Below are 17,148 nucleotides of genomic sequence, written 5' to 3'. Positions count from 1 at the left end.
TGTATGCCAAGGCAGAAACATTTCTGTTCTTCCAACAATCAGTCTCCTTCCACGGATACGACATCACCACCTCAGGTGTGGAGATGGCGGGAGACCACATTTCAGCCGTTCGTAATTGGCCGACTCCAACCTCGGTAAAGGAGGTGCAGCGCTTCATTGGCTTTGCCAATTACTATCAGAGGTTTATCCAGGGCTTTGGCAAGGTCACAGCCCCCATCACCTCTCTGTTGAAGGGTGAGCCGTTCCGGCTCCACTGGTCTGCTGAGGCTGACAGGGCTTTCAGTAACCTGAGGGCTCTGTTCACCTCAGCCCCGGTACTGGCCCATCCCGATCCATCATTGCCATTCGTAGTGGAGGTGGACGCGTCCGAGGTAGGGGTAGGCACTGTCCTCTCCCAACACTCGGGTATGCCACCCAAGCTCTGCCCCTGTGACTTCTTCTCTAAGAAGCTCAGCCCGGCGGAGCAGAACTATGACGTTGGTGATCGGTAGCTGTTGGCAGTTGTCAGAGCCCTGACAGCGTGGAGGCACTGGCTCGAGGGGGCTAAACACCTTTTCCTCGTCTGGACTGACCACCGTAACCTGGAATACATCCGGGCAGCGAGGAGGCTGAACCCTCGCCAGGCCAGGTGGGCCTTGTTCTTCACCCGGTTTGATTTCACGCTGTCCTATATACCAGGCACTAAGAACGTGAAGGCAGACGTACTGTCACGGCTGTATGACACAGAGGAGAGGCCCATTGACAACACCCCCATACTCCCGGCCTCTTGCATTGTGGCGCCGGTGGTGTGGACGATGGACGCGGACATAGAGCGGGCCTAACGCACAGAGCCCTCTCCACCTCAGTGGCCAGCTGGGCTTCTATAAGTGCCGTCTATTGTCCGTGATCATCTTATCTATTGGGCACACACGTCCCCATCCTCTGGTCACCCAGGCATCGGCCTTACAGTCTGCTGCCAGACCAGGAAGTACTGGTGGCCTACCTTGGCTAAGGACGTGAGGGTGTATGTCTCCTCCTGCTCGGTGTGCGCCCCCAGAGTAAGGCACCTAGGCACCTTCCAGCGGGTAAGTTATATCCCTTACCAGTTCCACAACGGTCATGGTCCCACTTATCGATCGATTTTCTAACTGATCTTACCCTCTCTCAGGGTAACACCACCATCCTGGTCGTTGTGGACCGCTTCTCTAAAGCCTGCCGCCTCCTTCCTCTTCCTGGTCTCCCCACGGCCCTGCAAACTGCGGAAGCCCTCTTTACTCACATCTTCCAGCACTACGGTGTGCCAGAGGACATAGTGTCTGACCGGGGTCCCCAGTTTACATCTAGGGTCTGGAAGGCATTCATGGGACGTCTAGTTGTCTCGGTCAGCCTGACCTCTGGGTTTCACTCCGAATCTAATGGGCAGGTGGAACGGGTGAATCAGGATGTGGGTAGGTTCCTGCGGTCCTACTGCCAGGACCTGCCGGGGGAGTGGTCGGTGTTCTTGCCATGGGCCGAATATGCCCAGTACTCTCTCCGCCACTCCTCCACTAACCTGTCACCCTTTCAATGTGTTTTGGGTATCAGCCGGTCCTGGCACCATGGCATCAGAGCCAAACTGAAGCTCCTGCGGTGGACGACTAATTTTGGCGCATGAAGGAGATGTGGAACGCCGCCAACGTCCACCTCCAGCGCACCGTGCGTCGCCAGAAGGCCAACGCTGACCGCCACCGCAGTGAGGCCCCGGTCTTTGTAACGGGGGATCGGGTTTGGCTCTCGACCCGGAACCTGCCCCTCCGCCTGCCCTGCCGGAAGCTGAGCCCGCGGTTTGTGGGGCCGTTCAAAGTCCTGAGGAGAGTGAACAAGGTTACGTGTAGGTTGCTGCTCCCTCCTGATTACCGTATTAACCCCTCGTTTCATGTGTCTCTCCTCAGGCCGGTGGTGGCTGGTCCGCTCCAGGAGTCTGAGGTGCGGGAGGTCCCTCCGCCCCCTTTGGACATCGAGGGGGCCCCGGCATACTCCGTCCCATCCTGGATTCGAGGCATCGGGTGGGGGGCCTTCAGTACCTCGTGGAGTGGGAGGGGCACGGTCCGGAGGAGCGGTGCTGGGTCCCGGTGAAGGATGTCCTCGATCCCTCCCTGTTGCGGAATTTCCACCATTGCCATCCGGATCGCCCTGCTCCGCGTCCTCCTGGCCGTCCCCGAGGCCGTCCCCGAGGCCGGTGTCGGCACGCTCCTTGAGCTGCTCGTCGGGGGGGGGGGGTTTACTGTCACGACTTCCTCCGAAGCTGCCTCCTCTCCTTGTTCGGGCAGGCTTTGGCTTTTGTCTTCACTGGCCTTCTAGCCACTGCCGCTCCTCTTTTCATCATTCCATTTGTTTTGTCTTGTTTTTCACAAACACCTGGTTCATATCCCCTCATCAGTCTCTGTATAAGTATTCCCTCTGCTCCCAATGTCTTTGTATGTTATTGTTTCTATGTGGAGGTGTGGAGGTGTGGCTAGCTCGGTTGAGCATTCATGTTACTTTTGTCGCCGGGATATTCACCCATGTGTTTTGTTTTCCCAGTGCGCATTGAAGTGGCACTGTATTTGGTTTTCGCATTGCTGCGAACTGCTGCATTGGACGAATAAACCATATTCTGTGATTCACACCTCCTGTGCCTGACTCTGTCCTCATCACCCACTACAATGTGGAAACAAACTTTTTTGAGCATCAACAAATTAAAAGGTAAATTTAAACAGTATGGTCCATTTTAAACATTTAAATAGCCTGCATTATTCACCTGTGCATTTTTTGTTTCCTCATAAACCAGGTTTCCATCCAACCTTTTTATGCAAGTAAAGTATACAGTACCAGTCAAAAGTTTGGACACATCTACTCATTCAAGGGTTTTTCTTTATTTTTACTATTTTCTACATTGTAGAATAATAGTGAAGACATCAAAACTACAAAATAACACACATAGAATCATGTAGTAACCAAAAAAGTGTTAAACAAATCAAAACATATTTTATATTTGAGATTCTTCAAAAAGCCACCCTTTGCCTTGATGATAGCTTTGCACACTCTTGGCATTCTCTCATCCAGCTTCATGAGATAGTCACCTGGAATGCATTTCAATTAATAGGATTGCCTTCTTAAAAGTTAATTTGTGGAATTTCTTTCCTTCTTAATGCGTTTGAGCCAATCAGTTGTGTTGTGACAAGGTAGGGAGGGGGGCTATACAGAAGATAGCCCTATTTGGTAAAAGACCATGTCCATATTATGGCAAGAACAGCTCAAATAAGCAAAGAGAAACAACAGTCCATTATTACTTTAAGACATGAAGGTCAGTCAATACGGAACATTTCAAGAACTTTAAAAGTTTCTTCAAGTGCAGTTGCAATAACCATCAAGCTCTATGATGAAACTGGCTCTCATGAGGACCACCACAGGAAAGGAAGACCCAGAGTTACCTCTGCTGCAGAGGATAAGTGAGGATGACCTTGAGGCTTCTTGGATGGGCACATCTAATGTAAATCTATGACAGCACCCAAGGGGCTTGAATTTTCGAGCTCTGCCCGTATATTTTGCGGTGACGTAGTGTCCCCATGAGTGACAGAACACTGAGCCAATCACGGTGCAACTAGAGAACATTACCAACCCCTACACTCCGTATTTTCCGCTGGCTGCCCCACCACCACAGAAAGCACTGAGCTAGGCTGAAACACCTACATTTTGGAGCTGCCTTATTCAAGAAAGCAAAAAAGAGACCATGTTTGTATGTGGCTTTATTAACTCAAACTGATATGTGACACGTATAAATGCCAAAATAACATGCAAAACAGGCAACAACAAAAAACAGGTGGGGCTCTGCCCTGAATGATGGGTCGCCACTGATGGTGTGTCACTTTTGCCACATGAACAAATGGAAGTGCTCCCCATAACAGAAGACACTGTGGGCCACTCTGTCTATCTAGTGATGAAAGGGAAGCCTGTTGGTGGGATTCAGAGAGTCTGTTTTCTGGAGGAAATAACAACACTCTGCCCCAGAGAGGTTCACATTGATAGAATACATGTTTTTATGTGTCTGACCTGCCCCTGGAGATGTATCAGACAGACACAAAATATATGAAACCTGTATTTCATCCAGGGATAACTATACAGTCAGTCAAAGAAGAGAGAGGATAGAGAGAGAGAGAGAGAGAGAGAGAGAGAGAGAGAGGGAGTGAGAGAGCTTTCACCATTCTCTTTACATAAGAGAGACAACTTGTTTCACCAAGTGAAAACTAGTGTCTGGTTTACGTACGGTTGAAAATATTTCTATTAAAATGCAACAATGTTTACAGTGTAATACAAAAAGAAATACAAATGCATATCAATTAAATTGTTGGTTTTTGATCCCAGAAACATGGCAACCGATGATTGAATGGTAGCCAACATCTGAGGGTATAATAGCCAGAACAAAGAAACAAGAGTTCATGCCTCGATGACAAAGCTGTCATCACACTGAGGGTGTTATTTTGTGTCTGTGTGTGTGTCTCTGTGTGTGTGTCTGTGTGTGTATTTGTGTCCTCTAAGGGATCAGTGGTTGGCTGTCTTTAGGGTTCCTCCAGTCTGCCCCCCTCTCCCAGCCCTGGCGTATGCGGGTGATGGTTCGGTCCACACAGGGGGTGATGAGCAGCAGCTTGAGCAGCAGCACCACAGAGGGAAGCACCAGACACAGCATGTAGCCCGGTGGGGTGTACCACTTGTAGGTGGAGGAACGCAGGAACCTGTTCCAGCCATACAGGTAGGTGTGAGCCGTACACAACAGCAGAGTCAGGTGACCCAGCTTGGACTGGTGGGGGAGAAAATAACACATAAACACATGAACCACGCACACGCGCCAGTCTCATGCACAGATAGAGGTCTAAGGGTGCCTGAGCACCTGCCCTTTTGCCCTCCTATGAGAAATGAAACTTCTTTGTTACAATTTGTGTCTATTTTCTCTATTGTTATTTAAATTAATTGCCCATCAAACTAGCTAATTTCTAAAAAATATATATTGGAAAGTTTCCCCTCCCTAGCTGCCAAGAAGCCATGTCAGGCTATCAATCAAGTTAGAGTAGCTAGCTTATTGAACTGTCTTAGCTGGCATGCCTGCTGGCAAGGTTGGTAGACTTTAGAAAAGCAAGCAATAACGAAATGTACTAAATAAGACTCACATTCCTTTCAATCTTTTACCCAGATTTTAGCAGAGATGCAGAGAATAATATTTAGTTTCTTTAAAAAAGAACCACCAGTCAGGAGGATACAGACAGCTCAAGAGGTTTGCTTAGATATGCAGAAAAATAGTGTATATATATATATATACAGTGGGGAAAAAAAGTATTTAGTCAGCCACCAATTGTGCAAGGTCTCCCACTTAAAATGAGAGAGGCCTGTAATTTTCATCATAGGTACACGTCAACTATGACAGACAAAATGAGAAAAAAAAATCCAGAAAATCACATTGTAGGATTTGTAATGAATTTATTTGCAAATTATGGTGGAAAATAAGTATTTGGTCAATAACAAAAGTTTCTCAATACTTTGTTATATACCCTTTGTTGGCAATGACACAGGTCAAACGTTTTCTGTAAGTCTTCACAAGGTTTTCACACACTGTTGCTGGTATTTTGGCCCATTCCTCCATGCAGATCTCCTCTAGAGCAGTGATGTTTTGGGGCTGTCGCTGGGCAACACAGACTTTCAACTCCCTCCAAAGATTTTCTATGGGGTTGAGATCTGGAGACTGGCTAGGCCACTCCAGGACCTTGAAATGCTTCTTACGAAGCCACTCCTTCGTTGCCCTGGCGGTGTGTTTGGGATCATTGTCATGCTGAAAGACCCAGCCACGTTTCATCTTCAATGCCCTTGCTGATGGAAGGAGGTTTTCACTCAAAATCTCACGATACATGGCCCCATTCATTCTTTCCTTTACACGGATCAGTCGTCCTGGTCCCTTTGCAGAAAAACAGCCCCAAAGCATGATGTTTCCACCCCCATGCTTCACAGTAGGTATGGTGTTCTTTGGATGCAACTCAGCATTCTTTGTCCTCCAAACACGACGAGTTGAGTTTTTACCAAAAAGTTAAATTTTGGTTTCATCTGACCATATGACATTCTCCCAATCCTCTTCTGGATCATCAAAATGCACTCTAGCAAACTTCAGACGGGCCTGGACATGTACTGGCTTAAGCAGGGGGACACGTCTGGCACTGCAGGATTTGAGTCCCTGGCGGCGTAGTGTGTTACTGATGGTAGGCTTTGTTACTTTGGTCCCAGCTCTCTGCAGGTCATTCACTAGGTACCCCCGTGTGGTTCTGGGATTTTTGCTCACCATTCTTGTGATCATTTTGACCCCACGGGGTGAGATCTTGCGTGGAGCCCCAGATCGAGGGAGATTATCAGTGGTCTTGTATGTCTTCCATTTCCTAATAATTGCTCCCACAGTTGATTTCTTCAAACCAAGCTGCTTACCTATTGCAGATTCAGTCTTCCCAGCCTGGTGCAGGTCTACAATTTTGTTTCTGGTGTCCTTTGATAGCTCTTTGGTCTTGGCCATAGTGGAGTTTGGAGTGTGACTGTTTGAGGTTGTGGACAGGTGTCTTTTATACTGATAACAAGTTCAAACAGGTGCCATTAATACAGGTAACGAGTGGAGGACAGAGGAGCCTCTTAAAGAAGAAGTTACAGGTCTGTGAGAGCCAGAAATCTTGCTTGTTTGTAGGTGACCAAATACTTATTTTCCACCATAATTTGCAAATAAATTCATAAAAAATCCTACAATGTGATTTTCTGGGCGGGATTTTTTTTTCTCAATTTGTCTGTCATAGTTGACGTGTACCTATGATGAAAATTACAGGCCTCTCTCATCTTTTTAAGTGGGAGAACTTGCACAATTGGTGGCTGACTAAATACTTTTTTCCCCCACTGTATATATATATATATATATATATATCTTTTTTTTTTTTTTTACATATAATTAAGGTGTTTGACAAATGCCAAATTCTCCAACTTCCAGACGGGGGGCCTAGCCATCACCCAGCCATCCTCACGTACCTTGTGCCCCCAAATTTTTTAGGGTGCATGACGCCCTTGCACACACACACACACACACACACACTAACAGGATCTCTAGGTGAATTCTCCTGGCCTGTTCTAATATATTCCTTCTAAATTACATTTGATGAATAACTTAACATTTAAATCACTGCATCAATTTGAGGGTAATGAATGAATTTGAGAATGAGCCGGAGTTTCTCCTGACCCAGTTACATTTATGAATGAGTGTGTGTGCTCCCTGTAGTGATGGGAATACAGCTTCATATCCCCAGCGCATAACCTCTGGCTTGTCTGCTGAAAATCTGATTACTTTCCTGGAGTATTATTGCATTCTGTCCTGGATGTTGGCTCTGCAACCCGCATGAATATGTCAGTAGGGGAAACACTGAAGGAGATAAGTGTACAAATTAGGGCTGGGAATGGCCAGGGACCTCACAATACGATATTATCACAATACTTAGGTGCGATACGGTATGTATGGCAATTCCCACGATTCTATATGTATTGTGATTTGATACTTTGATTTTATTGGGATTTGATGTTCCAAAAATATTGTTCAACTATTCTGTATGTCTGCTGCAGAGAGACAAGAGAGAGCATGAGAAAAATAGTTTTTTTTATCAGTCATGAAAATAAAAGTGCTGAAAACATTGGCTCACTATTTAAAAAGAAGATGGAGAACAAGCTATAGGATGAAAAATACCAGAGGCACAGCCGACCACTAGCGGTTCTGGGGGGGCCAGTGCCCCTGTGACAACAAGCTTGGACCTCCTTGTGGCCCCCACAAGGAGGTCCAATGCAAAATGCAAAATATACAAGCAAAGGGATTCAGAATGAGGTTCTGAGTTGTTTGGCAGACATGGTTCGAACATAAATTATAGAAGAAGTGAAAGACAGTGAGATATTTAGCATAATGGCAGACCAAAAAAAAAAGGAGAAGATATCTCTAGTACTCAGGTACTATTTCAGTGGAGCTGTCCATGAGAGCTTTCTCCACTTTGAATCGGCGGATCGACTAGATGCAGCAGGGCTTACTGACAAAATCATACACATATTAGAAAGTCATGGTCTTCAATACAAAAACAACCTAGTAGGCCAAGCATATGAAGGTGCTTCAGTTATGAGTGGCAAGCATTCAGGCATCCAGGCACGCATTAAAGAACAAGCAACACATGTTTTTTACATCCACTGCAGTGCACACTGTCTAAACTTAGTTTTAGTGGATACAGTCAAAGCTGTCCCTGAGGTAGGACAGTTCTTCTCCTTACTAGAAAGACTGTATGTCTTCACATCTGGGTCATATGTGCATCAAAAATGGCTTAGTGTACAAAGAGAGATGTACCTAGGTGCACCTAGAGAGCTTCAGAGACTAAGTGACACTCGCTGGGCATGTCAATATATGGCTCTACATACTATTATGGATAGATTGCCTGCCATTAAGCGAGTCCTGCAAGACATAGTCCAAGAACACAACGGTGACAGATCTGTTGAGGCACGATGTCTGCTTGCACAGATGGATTTACAATTCATTGTGTGTCTTGTTACGCTCCATCAAGTTTTTGGAGAAGCAACATTTCTATCAGCTATGCTACAGTCTTCATCACTTGACCTGTCAAAGGCTGTTGATTTAGTTGAAGCCTTAGTTCAAACTTTGAATGACTACAGGGATGAGTCATTTTTTAATGACCTATGGAATAAAGTGTTGAACACAGCTGAGCAATGTGATACTGCAATACAGCCCCCTGCAAATGACCAAAAAAGCTAAGCTCTCAATTTAATGGAGACTGTGTACTCAGTACAGGTCGTCAGATTCAGAAATAGATAAAGACAGTTTTCTTACAACCTTTTTCTACCCTGTCTTAGATCAGATGCTCAATGAGCTTAACAGACGGTTCTCTAGCAAAAACTGTGACAATGAATGGCATCCAAACTTTAAACCCCAAAAGTGATGCATGTCTCAAAGAGAAGTCCCTGTTTCCATTTGCTAGAATGTATGAATCAAATATTGAGGACTTGGGGCATGAACTACATAAATTCAGAAGATTGTTACAAAGGAAAGTACAGAGTGGCATGCAGACCCTCCAGTGTAGTAGAGCTAGCATTATTCATTGAGCCTCATAAAGAAGTTTTCTTTGAGCTCTTTAAACTGTGCAAAATAGCTGTTTCAATCCCTGTTAGTACCGCTTCTTGTGAAGAGTTTTTCTGCACTAAAGCTGGTGAAAACGTATCTTAGGTCCACAATGTCAGATGAGAGATTAAGCAATTTAGGTGTATTGAGTCAAGGAGGGCAAAGGCCTTGAATCTAGATGAATTTGCTGATCTTTTTGCAAGAAACCACAAAAACCGTAGAATACAGTTGATGTAACTGATACTGAATATGTAATGCAAATGTAAAAATAATGTAAATGCAAATAAACATTTGTTGAATGATTATAAACATGGTATTTTGCCTATTAATGCCTGCAATGCAGTGAAGAAAACAATATGACAACAATAATGTCTAATGTAACTGGCCCCAGCCTGGCCCTCCCAGTTGAAATGGTCTAGAACCGCCACTGCAGCCAACTAGCGCTAGCTAACGCTACCTGGCAAAAAAAAATGAACACGTTTTTTTTTACAAATCGATACTTGGGAGTCAAAGTATCAATATAATATCGTTCAAAATAATATTGCGATATGTAACTGTATCGATTTATTCCCCCATCGCTAGTAAAAATGGGCAGAAAATTAGTGCCTAGAATTAGTGTCTGGTCTAAGCATCAGTGTGTCCAGTCCTGGTGATCCCACCTGTACGAAGCTGAACTCCCTCCAGCTGAGAGCGTTACTGACGGAGGGAAGAGATGTGATTCCTAACAGGACGTACAGGCCAAATCCCAGAATTCCCAGGGATAAGTAGGAGTCGCCACGCCAGGCCATTGTGGTATCAAACTCAGTGGTCCTGTTCTCTCTGATCTGAGAGAGAAAGAGAGAGAAAAGGAGAGTGAGAGCAAGAGAGGTGTAAACCAGTGTTTATATTCAAAACCAGTGCCTGAATCCTGCTATATACTGTAGGTGTGTGTCCAATGTACAGATGTTTGATCTTAATATGACCAGTATTGTGTCACAGCAAAATAATCCTGCAGCAACAGCATTTGAAAGTTTAGTCCATTCACACTTTTCTGGCGATATAATGTTACTTGATTGGTGGTTAGGCTATTAGCTGGCCAAAATTAGGCTACATTAAAAGTGCAATACTGTTAAGATATGCTCTGGTGCATTGGCGACTAAGAAAATATTTTTTAAACCTCCTGCTTTGGGCTGGATATCTCAATGTGTAGTTCATACATTCATAATCTATGAGAATAATTACTTTCTTACCTTGATTAGCCATGAAATACTTAGTTTGAAAGTGACTGTTTTCTTGAAGCTGTGCCACACCATTTTCCCTACATTTCCCCCATGTGGACCAGCCCCCTAGCAATTTGAGTTCTAGCCAAAAAGCTTCAGCCCCTCGGATTTGAGTGACAGTTAGCAAGTGGCCTGCCCAGCATTAACCAATGAGGTTGCAGGGCGGGCCTAATGGTTCAGTGGTCACAGCAGAGACAGAGAGTAAGCAATGATAAGCTGCACATATGTGACATAGTATGCGTTTTCGGGGACCACTTTTGGCTGATGAGTGCTACTTTCAGAACTACTGCCTAAAACGTATACAAAAGTTCAGGAGAATCTCTTTAATATAACCATGTATTAGCATGAATTTATGTCAATCCTGCAATACAGGAACATTTTCAGTGACAACAGAGCGATCAAATTAAGATTTATACACAATTTTGTCTATCCAATGTTCACTGTTTTGAAAGTGTTTACTTTGGCCTTAAAGCTGGGTAGGTGTTCTTACCAGAGAGACAGTGCGTTCAGTGGACTTGAACCTCACATAGTACCTGGGAACAAAATCAATACTTTCTTTACTAAAACCAAAGGAAGATACATTTCACTGTGTGTGTGTGCGCACATGCGTGTTTGTGTACATTTGTGTATGTGCTCCACTGACCGTATGGGTATGATCAGTGTATAGAGCACGTGCAGAAAGGCGAACCCCAGCGCCAGTAGACCCAGCTGTTTCCTGCACAGCATCCAGCGGTCCAGCCAATCAGGGAAGCGCCTGATGTTAAACATACACAAACACTTATAATCAACATAAATACAATATATATACAAAAGTATGTGGACACCCCTTCAAATTAGTGGATTTGGCTATTTCAGCCACACCCTTTGCTGACAGGTGTATAAAATCGAGCACACAGCTATGCAATCTCCATAGACAAACATTGGCAGCAGAATGGCCTTACTGAAGATCTCAGTGACTTTCAACGTGGCACTTACATAGGATGCCACGTTTCCAACAAGTCAGTTAGTCAAATATATGCCCTGCTTGAGCTGCCCCAGTCAACTTTAAGTGCTGTTATTGTGAATTGGAAATGTCTAGGAGCAACATGGCTCAGCCGCGACATGGTAGGCCACACAAGCTCACAGTACGGGACCGCCGAGTGCTGAAGCCATTTGCAATGCCAAGCGTCGGCTGGAGTGGTGTAAAGCTTGCCGCCATTGAACTCTGGAGCAGTGGAAATGCATTCTCTGGAGTGATGAATCACGCTTTACCATCTGGCAGTCCGACGAACAAATCTGGGTTTGGCGGATGCCAGGAGAACGCTACCTGCCCGACTGCATAGCGCCAACTATAAAGTTTGGTGGAGTAGGAATAATGGTCTAGGGCTGTTTTTCATGGTTCGGGCTAGGCCCCTTAGTTCCAGTGAAGGAAAATCTTAACGCTACAGCATACAATTACATCTGCTTCCAACGTTGTGGCAACAGTTTGGGGAAGGCCCTTTCCTGTTTCAGCATGACAATGCCCCTGTGCACAAAGCGAGGTCCATACAGAAATGGTTTGTCGAGATCGGTGTGGAAGAACTTGACTGGCCTGCACAGAGCCCTGATCTTAACCTCATGGAACACCTTTGGGATGAATTGGAACGCTGACTGCTAGCCAGGCCTAATCGCCCAACATCAGTGACGACCTCACTAATGCTCTTGTGGCTGAATGGAAGCAAGTCCCCGCAGCAATGTTCCAACATCTAGTGGAAAGCCTTCCCAGAAGATTGGAGGCTGTTATAGCAGCATAGGTGGGACCAACTCCATATTAATGACCATGATTTTGGATTGAGATGTTCAACAAGCAGGTTTCCACATACATTTGGTCATGTAGTGTACATACGTACGCAACATTGTATGCAAACACACTCCCATACATACACACACACACACACACACGTCTGACCTGTACTTGGTGCCCCTGTAGAGCTGCAGGAAGGAAGCCAGGACACCAGGCAGGTAACAGAGAGACAGCATGATCAGAGACACGATGGGACACACCTGGAGAGAACATACACACACACCTTGAACAGCTGGTAACACACACAGAAACAAACAGAACACAAACACTCAGAGGGCCTGTGGGCCAGTACCTTGTTTGCCAGTGAGACCATGATTCTGAAGGAGATGTCTTTGCCCTGGGTGACGTATGAGTAGATGATGTCTCTGATCAGCAAGTAGAAGAAGAAGGCAGCACTGAGGCCGATGGCGATGCGCAGTGGGAGCCTCCACTGGGGGAACAGCTGCAAGGGGAAGTCTTCCAGCTCCCGGGCTGCTGAGAGAGAGCCCCGGTCCAGGGCACTGAAACCCAGCTTGGTGGCTACCGCCATCACCACCTGCTTGGCCTCTGCACTTTCCCCGCAGATATACACCTGACATACAGTGGGGAGAACAAGTATTTGATACACTGCCGATTTTGCAGGTTTTCCTACTTACAAAGCATGTAGAGGTCTGTAATTTTTATCATAGGTACACTTCAACTGTGAGAGACGGAATCTAAAACAAAAATCCAGAAAATCACATTGTATGATTTTTAAGTAATTCATTTGCATTTTATTGCATTTATTGCATTGACACCCCCGTTTTCAATACCTTTCAATACCTCACTTTGCGAGGATAACGACACTGAGCCTTTTTCTAACATTTTAGAAAAATGTAAATGCCTGGAGTTTGCAAAATGGCATTGGCACTTTGATTGGTACAGGTGCTTTTGTCAGATGACATGAAAATAGAGCACGCCAGTTGTAGATTTGGTGTTGAAAAACAGAAGCATATGCAGAAAAGTACTTAAAATCCACTGTTAAATATTTGACTCGTTTCAGGACACTAGGCATACGTCACACGTCACTACTTCACAGGAGAGGCATTTGAATGTAAACAAAAATAAATTAATAATAATAATATTAGTTTTCTGGCAGAAATGCCTTCTGGAACATGTGAACTTGCATGTGCCTTAATAACAAACTTGTATGCCATCTGTAAATACAAATACAATTGTTAAATTACGAGCCAAGTTGGTTTAGGTACGGAAAAAGACAGGAACCTTCCCGCTAGCCATGATTGGCTGAGATAATGGATGGGCTGGACATGCCGAGAGATGAGTTCGGATTGGTTGCCATGTAGCACGCTTCTGTCTATAACATGAGCTGGCCAGTATGTGTAGGTAATCCTTTCTAACGCTGCTTTTTTTTAAAGATATCACGTAGTAGAACTGCAAAAGTGTTGTTTTCTCCTTTCTGGAGGACTGAGTTTTGAAATCAGTGGAATGTGCCTGGTGGAATTAAATAATGATAGCTAAGAAGAAATTCTGGCGTTTGATTGCAAATATGCAGAGGGAGTCGAAAAGAGAACACCCAGAAGGCTGTTGTATAAAACACCTGTCTCCGGATTACATCTTCAAACTAAGGACAACCATGGCATCCGTGACAGACAGGGAGAAGCGTCCATCCATGTATACGGGTAAGATAGTCTAGCTAGCTACATTTTCAGATGTTATACGTTTCTTTTTCTTTCTTTCTTTTTTTAACCTTTATTTAACCAGGTAAGCCAGTTGAGAACAAGTTCTCATTTACAACTGCGACCTGGCCAAGATAAAGCAAAGCAGTGCGATTAAAAACAACAACAAAGAGTTACATATGGGATAAACAAAACGTACAGTCAAAAACACATTAGAAAACCTATATACAGTGTGTGCAAATGTAGTAAGTTATGGAGGTAATGCAATAAATAGGCCATAGTGCAAAATAATTACAATTTAGTATTAACACTGGAGTGATAGATGTGCAGAAGATGATGTGCAAATAGAGATACTGGAGTGCAAATAAGCAAAATAAATAACAATATGGGGATGAGGTAGTTGGGTGGGCTAATTACAGATGGGCTGTGTACAGCTGCAGTGATCGGTAAGCTGCTCTGACAACTGATGCTTAAAGTTAGAAAGGGAGATAAGTCTCCAGCTTCAGAGATTTTTGCAGTTTGTTCCAGTCATTGGCAGCAGAGAACTGTAAGAAATGGAGGCCAAAGGAGGTGTTGGCTTTGGGGATGACCAGTGAGATATACCTGCTAGAGCGCATACTACGGATGGGTGTTGCTATGGTGACCAATGAGCTAAGATAAGGCTGGGATTTGCCTAGCAGTGATTTAGAGATGACCTGGAGCCAGTGGGTTTGGCGACTAATATGTATTGAGGGCCAGCCAACGAGAGTGTACCGGTCACAATGGTGGGTAGTATATGGGGCTTTGGTGACAAAACGGATGGCACTGTGATAGACTACATCCAAATTGCTGAGTAGAGTGTTGAAGGCTATTTTGTAAATGACATCGCCGAAGTCAAGGATCGGTAGGATAGTCGGTTTTACGAGGGCATGTTTGGCAGCATGAGTGAAGGAGGCTTTGTTGCGAAATAGGAAGCAGATTCTAGATTTAACTTTGGATTGGAGATGCTTAATGTGAGTCTGGAAGGAAAGTTTATGGTCTAACCAGACACCTAGGTATTTGTAGTTGTACACACAAGTCAGACCCGCCGAGAGTAGTGATTCTAGTCGGGCAGGCGGGTGCAAGCAGCGTTCGATTGAAGAGTATGCATTTAGTTTTACTAGCGTATAAGAGCAGTTGGAGGCCACAGAAGGAGTGTTGTATGGCATTGAAGCTTGTTTGGAGGTTTGTTAACACCGTGTCCAATGAAGTGCCAGATGTATACAAAATGGTGTCGTCTGCATAGAGGTGGATCTGAGAGTCACCAGCAGCAAGAGCAACATCATTAATATATACAGAGAATAGAGTCGGCCCGAGAATTGAACCCTGTGGCACCCCCATAGAGACTGCCATAGGTCCAGAAAACAGGCCCTCCAATTTGACACATTGAACTCTATCTGAGAAGTAGTTGGTGAACCAGGCGAGGCAGTCATTTGAGAAACCAAGGCTATCTAGTATGCCAACAAGAATGTGGTGATTGACAGAGTCGAAAGCCTTGGCCAGGTCGATGCAGACGGCTGCACAGTACAGTTTTTTTGATCGATTGCGGTTATAATATCGCTTAGGACCTTGAGCGTGGCTGAGGTGCACCCATGACCAGCTCGGAAACCAGATTGCATAGCGGAGAAGGTACGGTGGGATTCGAAATGGTCGGTGATCTGTTTGTTAACTTGGCTTTCAAATACTTTCGAAAGGCAGGGCAGGATGGATATTGGTCTGTAACAGTTTGGATCTAGAGTGTCACCCCCTTTGAAGAGGGGGATAACCGCGGCAGCTTTCCAATCTCTGGGGATCTCAGACGATACGAAAGAGAGATTGAACAGGCTAGTAATAGGGGCTGCGACAATTTCGGCGGCTAATTTTAGAAAGAAAGGGTCCAGATTGTCTAGCCCAGCTGATTTGTAGGGGTCCAGATTTTTCAGCACTTTCAGAACATCAGCTGTCTGAATTTGGGTGAAGGAGAAGCGGGGGGGGGGGGCATGGGCAAGTTGCAGCACAGGGTGCAGAGTTGGTGGCCGGGGAGGGGTAGCCAGGTGGAAAGCATGGCCAGCTGTAGCAAAATGCTTGTTGAAATTCTCGATTATCGTAGATTTATCAGTGGTGACAGTGTTTCCTAGCCTCAGTGCAGTGGGCAGCTGGGAGGAGGTGCTCTTATTCTCCATGGACATTAGTGTCCCAAAACTTTTTGGAGTTAGTGCTACAGGATGCAAATTTCTGTTTGAAAAAGCTAGCCTTTGCTTTCCTAACTGATTGTGTATATTGGTTCCTGATTTCCCTGAAAAGTTGCATATCGCAGGGGCTGTTCGATGCTAATGCAGTACGCCACAGGATGTTTTTGTGCTGGTCAAGGGCAGTCAAGTCTGGAGTGAACCAGGGGCTATATCTGTTCTTAGTTCTGACTTTTTTGAATGGGGCATGCTTATTCAAGATGGAGAGGAAAGCACTTTTAAAGAACAACCAGGCATCCTCTACTGACGGAATGAGGTCAATATCCATCTAGGATACCCGGGCCAGGTCAATTAGAAAGGCCTGCTCGCTAAAGTGTTTTAGGAAGCGTTTGACAGTGATGAGGGTTGGTCGTTTGACCGCGGACCCATTACGGATGCAGGCAATGAGGCAGTGATCGCTGAGATCCTGGTTGAAGACAGCGGAGGTGTATTTAGAGGGTAAATTAGTCAGGATAATATCTATGAGGTTGCCCATGTTTACGGATTTAGGGTTGTACCTGGTAGGTTCCTTGATAATTTGTGTGAGATTGAGGGCATCTAGTATAGATTGTAGGACGTCCGGGGTGTTAAGCATATCCCAGTTTAGGTCACCAAGCAGTACGAACTCTGAGGATAGATGGGGGGCAATCAATTCACATATGGTGTCCAGGGCACAGCTGGGGGCTGAGGGGGGGCTGTAGCAAGTGACAACAGTGAGAGACTTGGTGGATTATTAGAAGTAGAAGCTCAAACTGTTTGGGCACAGACCTGGATAGTATGATAGAGCTCTGCAGGCTATCTCTACAGTAGATTGCAACTCCACCCCCTTTGGCAGTTCTATCTAGAAGGAAAATATTGTAGTTGGGTATGCACATTTCTGAATTTTTGGTCGCCTTCCTAAGCCAGGATTCAGACACTGCTAGAACATCAGGGTTGGCGGAGTGTGCTAACGCAGTGAGTAACTCAAACTTAGGGAGGAGGCTTCTGATGTTAACATGCAAGAAACCAAGGCTTT

General features: G+C 45.2%; 1 pseudogene across 1 annotated transcript in view; it reads right to left on the bottom strand.

The window, feature by feature from the left end:
* Nucleotides 1-3,729: 3,729 nt before the first annotated feature.
* Nucleotides 3,730-17,148, bottom strand: part of LOC311118058 — a 44,729-nt pseudogene continuing 31,310 nt past the window's right edge. Inside the window, exons 16-21 of the transcript XR_014615280.1 lie at nucleotides 12,546-12,824; nucleotides 12,359-12,453; nucleotides 11,075-11,185; nucleotides 10,922-10,964; nucleotides 9,832-9,996; nucleotides 3,730-4,795 (exon numbers count right to left, since the gene is read on the bottom strand). The product of XR_014615280.1 is annotated as an uncharacterized misc_RNA (transcript). The remainder of the gene's footprint in view (nucleotides 4,796-9,831; nucleotides 9,997-10,921; nucleotides 10,965-11,074; nucleotides 11,186-12,358; nucleotides 12,454-12,545; nucleotides 12,825-17,148) is intronic.

The sequence above is a fragment of the Coregonus lavaretus genome, assembly GCF_964263955.1.
Source record: "Coregonus lavaretus genome assembly, chromosome: 3".
NCBI classification, from domain to species: domain Eukaryota; kingdom Metazoa; phylum Chordata; class Actinopteri; order Salmoniformes; family Salmonidae; genus Coregonus; species Coregonus lavaretus.
This window is presented reverse-complemented; position numbering and strand designations above follow the sequence as displayed.